This window comes from Xenopus tropicalis, chromosome 2 (assembly GCF_000004195.4).
Source record: "Xenopus tropicalis strain Nigerian chromosome 2, UCB_Xtro_10.0, whole genome shotgun sequence".
Lineage (NCBI taxonomy): Eukaryota > Metazoa > Chordata > Amphibia > Anura > Pipidae > Xenopus > Xenopus tropicalis.
The window spans coordinates 121760988-121767501 of record NC_030678.2 but is presented as its reverse complement, the minus strand read 5'-3'; the positions used below and the strand labels follow the sequence as shown (position 1 = coordinate 121767501).

The window sequence follows — 6514 nt, the reverse complement described above, 5'->3', positions numbered from 1 at the left end:
AAGATGGCTTTCCTGTAATTTGGAACTTTCTGGGCATAAGTTTAGGATCCAGAATGCTTGGGACTGGGGTTTTTTTGATAAGGAATAATTCTGATATTTGGATCACCATAACTTACCTGCTAAAAAACCCCCCAAAAGAATTGTTTCCCCCAAACTTATACACAGGGTACTGTTATTAGAAAGAAGCAGGAATGGAATTTGTACGACTAGATTACCAAATAACAGATTTTGTGATACCCTATTAATTGTTTTGTGAAATTCTCAATTCTAAATTCTTCAAAAAAAGTTAAAAGGGGGGGGGAGCTTATAGTTATTTATTCAAATATTTAACTTGATAAGAAAGATGTTGCATTTTCTATGTATTGTACCATAATTAACACATACAATTTTCATTTTAATTTAAGACAATAGAAATGTTCAATATACTACTGTAAGAGGTTCGGTCAACAATGCTCAACTCTTGGGTGTCCAGCACAGCAGAAAGTAGAACAAGAGTCTCACTATTTTAAAGGCTTTAGCAGAGCTCAGTCTCATCCGCTGCAGGTCAGTCACCCTTTCCCACCCTGACTAACTCGCCTAAGCTAAACTTATTAAAACTCCTTGGCAATCTCAGTAAGTATCTGCCTAAGTCTGAGAGTAGTCTGGTCACATTGCTCATTGCTCACAGTAGCTCTACATAGTGCTCCTTAATTTAACCACCCCCACAAATTCCTTCCCCCATCACACAATAGACAGTAAGGTAAAATATATCCAAGTAAAGGAAGTTCATTATGAGTACAACTGGATATAAAGACATCAGAAAAGGATTAGTACATTAGTTAATATATATGTGTGTGTGTCATCAACTGTAGCGTTTTACGCATTTGAGAACATTTTTTGTTCCTAAGCAACTTGTCGCCACAGCAACCCAATGCTTACATCTAAAATACAGATGAATGTAATTCATAGGTTTTCAAGTTAACCTCTGAGTCCTCTAACATTTAAAGTGACTTACTCTGGGTCATATGAAACCAAGGATGTTTTTTTGTTTGTTCCACAAAAGAAGATATTTTGTCCTCACTTGGTTTGCTCTTGGGCTTTATATTGCTTTGTTAAAAGCCTTGTGAATGAACTATGCCCAAGATAATAATAGTAAGTACATTTGTAAATACGTGTGCATCAGCCAACAAGCTGTCAACCAATCAAGAGATATGAAAAGAACAAAAATAAAAATTATATATTTTTGTTACTTTAGCGAGAGTACAGATGGACGTTTCACCCTGCGTTTCCCTGCGTTGGCATTCTCTTCCATTCCACTGCATAGCAATGCAGGGCAAAACGCCCTTTCTTTCCTATCATGCTGTACTTACAAAGGGGTATGTAAGTGTTCCACCTGCGTTCGGCGCTTACATGCACCTGTGTGAGTACAGCGGGATGGAAAGAATGTGCAGCATCTGTTCCTCCTTTCCCTGCAGCCCTTATACTTTATTAAGGCTTTACTCTTGTAATGACAGAATCAGTCTGTGGATTATTAAAAGCTAAAGCTGTGAAGGCTGTGGTACATATCCATCATCCAAGATGTCCATATATAGAAGCAGTAAGTGCCAAGCAGTAGATGTGACTATGTTTGGGTTATATGAACACATATCTAACCAAAATGATAAAGAATTTAATTTAAGTACAAATAAACATCATATACATTTTGACATAATTTTTACCATTTTAACCATGGTTATTGACATTTATACCCAAACAGTTTGCATTTTGGTTACATCTCCATAGTATGCTTGGACCTTTATACTCTGGCTATGGAATCATTGCATAATCACTTTGCTTTACTGACCAAGCAAGGAACATGACTCAAAGGCTCAAGGCTGTGTCCTACTCTTTGTTGACCTTAACAAACAAAGCATTAGCATATACATAAGTATTCTTAAAACATAACACTATTTAACTAGTTTCAGTCGCTAGCAATCAGTTCTCAAATTAGAGTGGTTCACCAATCCATGCAGCATGTTTTCTTGTTTTCTAAATGTAAACTTTTCATCTCTATATCAGAGTATCTGTACAATAGAACAGAGGCAGTCTGCCAGTGGCAATAAAATATACTACAACTGGACAGCAGATTGCTTTATATATATACATTTCCCCAGTCCAGAGACAATGGGAAATTGTTTGAGGCTTTAATGATTGAAGATCTTGGAAAGGACCCTGAAACCCATATTGTATAGATCACCCATTGTATTACAAGAAAATTAGTTTAAGCACGTAATCAACCAATGTCCCTTACAAGTCTTACATACAACTCACATCATGAAAACAGGCTGCCTAGAAAACTGAACCTATAATTTATTTTATAAATGGAAGCAAGCAAAGTGGAGAGTCCGGCCAAGTTCAAATACAAAATAATCATGTCATAAGAGTTAGAGGAGAACAGGAACAAGGTCAGATGAATAGGGATGTAGCTGAAACAGGAGAAGAAGAAGATGCACTGATAGCAAAAATATTTTCCAGCATACAAGGTGTCATTTATGACTGCAAATGCAGTTGTGGTTGCAAAAAAATGCACACAGTTGTTGTGCAAATTGATGCTATTTATTAACGGTAGCTGTGTCCAAAGCGGCTCCATACACTCGGTGCTAGTGTATGCTTTGCACCTCCTCTTATGAACCCCACACAATTATGCCTATTGATGCAGGGCAATGCTCAAGTTGCCAAAACATCAACGGTGCTGGTGGTTCCAGGGTTCCCACAGTGGGCTGTGTTACTGTGCGCCGTGTACTTGCTCCTGAAGAATAACATGCAGATGTCACAGTTACACTATTTTCTTTATTTTTCCATACCAGTTTTGTGCTTTTTGTAAACCACAGGATGTTCCTTCTTACATTTTGTAATAGCTCAAAAGAAACAATAATTAGAAGTAAGCTAAGGAAATTACATTTTGTAAATTTGAAAACCACGTTGAAGGAACATTTAACACCAAAAAATGAAAGTGTATCAAAGTAATTAAAGTCTTTGTATAATTAATTATCAAAGTAATTAATGTACTGTTTGTAAACAATATAACTGATACATTTTCACATGAGCCCCAAATGCAACAGCAACCAAAATTAGAGGAACATTTCATTTAAGCTTTTGATACAGCCTTTATTTCCCACATGTATTTGCAATTGTTATTAATAATGATTTTTTCTTTATCTAAAAACATGTTTTATTTAGCCACAATAGCAATTAGATTGAGGTGTTAAAATAAAGTGCAGCTTATTAATGCAGTGTTGTATGCTGTCATACACAGTTCAACTAATGACAACAAAATAAGCGCATGCATGAACCTACATATTGGAAGAAGCATTTAAATGTGGTGGTGCATAATGTTATTCTGATACCAATATAATTTGATAAAATATAATTCAGACAAAAAATTAGACCCATTTTATCACAATGAGAACTGTTGGATTAAATCTATTTGTTTTTCATGTACGTAATGTTTTTATTATGTACAATACACAAGGGACATATGTACTGCAAGAAGATGATTGGTGAGATCTTTTGAGATTTAACAAAAAATACAAGAATGATATAAAACTAAAGGGAGAGTATAGTCATATTGTGAGGTTATTATAAGATGTAAAATTATGCAATTTATTCCTAAGTATAGGATGGTGACATTTGGGGGCTCCATGCAGTGCAAGAAGGCTAGGGCCTCAGTTTGAGAAAAGATTTATGAAATCCAGTGTATCCAATCTGCAACCCTCCTGCAGCTGTCACTTGTATGCTCATAACTGCAGTCCATTAGGAGCTGGAGAACAGCAGGTTTTAAAACAACTGTTGTACAATGTATACAACTTCTGCAGTACTGAGGACCTGAATTTTTCTGGCCTACATGGTGAAGGGCCAATAGTGGAAGTCAGTTTTGGCCACTTCCTTTTTTAAACCACACCCATATTAACACAAGCATTTTTATAACCATAGAACACCAAAAACCCAAATGGCTGGTGCAGGAATATTGCCCTTTATTCATAAGTTAAGAATGGCACACAGAGGCAGCGCAGGGCAGGCAGAGAATGACACACACAGGATAGGGCTGGCAGAGCATGGCACACATGGGCAGGATAGGGCTGGCTGGCTGGCAAAAGGTATGGCACACACAGGTAGCATAGAGCAGGCAGAGTATGGCATACACAGGCAGGGCAGGCAGAGTATGGCATAGACAGGCAGGGCAGGCAGACTATGGCACACACAGGCAACATTTACAATATTTTTTATAAATGTAATTGCAATTAAGAGCCATTTGCCTGTCTCTTTTGGCACTGCTGGTTCTGTCTTCTTAACCCATGTAGGATTCCCTTAATACCCTACAAGCTTCTTCATAGATCTGTTAATGAACTGCATTCTGCTACATTGATTCAATAGCAGAAAATAGCAAGCGGTACTCAGACACTGCCTTCAATGGAAAATTGTTATGAAACAATTAAAAGAAGTTGCCAGGATTTATATCTTCTTTCCTTAATAAAGCATTTTTCGAGTTTTCTGTTGCTAACTCTAGAATTTATTTAATGATTCATTATTTTATTGAAAGTGTTTTCTGGGGATTTCTGCAGAAAAGGTGGAAAGCACAAACAAGTGATATATCATTTCAGTTTTTTTAAACCACACCCATATTAACACAAGCATTTTTATGACCATAGAACACCAAAAACCCAAATGGCTGGTGCAGGAATGATATATCATTCAGTTATATCAGTTAAATTATGTCTTGGATGGAAAACCAGAGCTAGTAGTATATATTATATTGTATCCAGACATTACTGACGTTGACATACTCCTGCATGACAGACACCCATCAGGCATTTGTATAAAATGTTCTAATAGCTCTGCTTTGTATGTACATCAAACCCAGTCATTGAAGAACAGTCTTTTTGCCTTGGTTTTGAAGATCATTGAGATTTTCAATTCCATCCGTAAAGCGAGAGCAGCCAGTAAGGAAACAGCACAGCTTCCAAATATAAAAGATGAATCACTAGGGAAAACAATCTGCAAAAGAAACCAAGGCATAGTTAAACAATCCATAGAACTATTGATCTCAAACAATAGTATGTTACAGTTGCTATGCTCATAGCCTTTTTAATGCCATTAAAAGTGGTTTGAAATCGGTGTAAATGGTGTTCTGAAACATTAGACTAGAAAAATAACCCATTAAATTGATAAATACATTGCACTGTGGAAATCCAGAACATTCTGTATACAACTGCTACAGAATCTACTATCTTCTTATAGCACACAATAGGACAAGGCTTGCATGATAATATCTGATATTTTTCCTAGCATCATTGATACTATATTTCACTTATGTAAACTGGAAAAAATTTATATTATTTTGCAGAAGACATAGAACATAGAGCCTCAAGAACAAACATAAACCACAAGAACTAGAGTTTGCTGGATTATCTTCATGCTGTTTAGTTTAATGCATTATTCTAAAGACCTCAAAAAAGGGACACATCAGTTTTGCTTTCAGCATTTTTCTTGTTGCTGGTGTAGCTGTGAATTTATTTTACATTTCCTTGTTTCATTTATTGCTTTATGATACTGGCCAAGCTGTGTGATACAAAGTTTAAAGCTTTATCACCCATATGTAATAAAAGGTACTAGGTTTGCCCAGTAGCAGTAACCCATAGCAACCAATAAGATGTTTGCTTTTAAACAGGTGACCAGTAAATTCTACCTACTGATTCGTTGCTATGGGTTACTGCACCTGGGCAAACTTAGTGCCTTTTATTACATAACCCCTTATGTTTTTTATTGGTAGCAACATGGAACTGTCCAAATCTTAAAATGATGCTACTTGTTTGTAGGTAAATTATTTTTATTCATCAATCATATATTGTACTTTCACAATTTTTTTTTACTAAAAAAATACGTTACTGGAATACTATAAGCAGTTTAAATATGATTTTTACTAATTATGTTTTATCTGTTTTTTTATTACTTACAGGCTTTGAACTGTGTATGGTGCTGAGGGATCATGGCGAGAATGGAGCCAACATAAAAGACTAGGCTAGCAATATGACATCTTGTTCTGTATCTATGGTGATTAAGAAGAACACTGAATGCAGAGAAACATATAAAGACTTATATTAAATAAGTGCTCTTGCAGGTATATGCTGTATGGAATCAATAGCACAAAGAAATCTGCAGAGTATCTAAATTTTTGATTGGTATTGAATGGTGTACGGTTTAAATAATCATAATTTAAGTGATTTGAACATGCACCAAAACTGCACTGTATCCTTAAAAATGTTCACATCTAGGTTTTATTAGTTTTAGTATTTGCTCCACTCAAAATACTGTTGTTTGCAAAGTGAGATAAAATATAATTCTAAGGAACTTAAATGAATTCAAGTTCTTAAGTGGTTTAAACTTATTTGAACAACCGATTTCTATTAAAAAATCAGTATCTGTCTCACTGTCTTTATTCTTTACCCTCCTGGCTCTGACTTCTGAAACTGTGTTGCTGACAGAACAAAACTAGAAG

General features: G+C 35.6%; 1 long non-coding RNA gene across 1 annotated transcript; it reads left to right on the top strand.

The window, feature by feature from the left end:
- The first annotated feature begins 410 nt into the window (after positions 1 to 410).
- On the top strand, positions 411 to 6148 carry LOC116408701. The gene is made up of 2 exons (XR_004221164.1): positions 411 to 543; positions 5975 to 6148. It is a non-coding gene; the product is annotated as an uncharacterized LOC116408701 (long non-coding RNA).
- Positions 6149 to 6514: the final 366 nt, after the last annotated feature.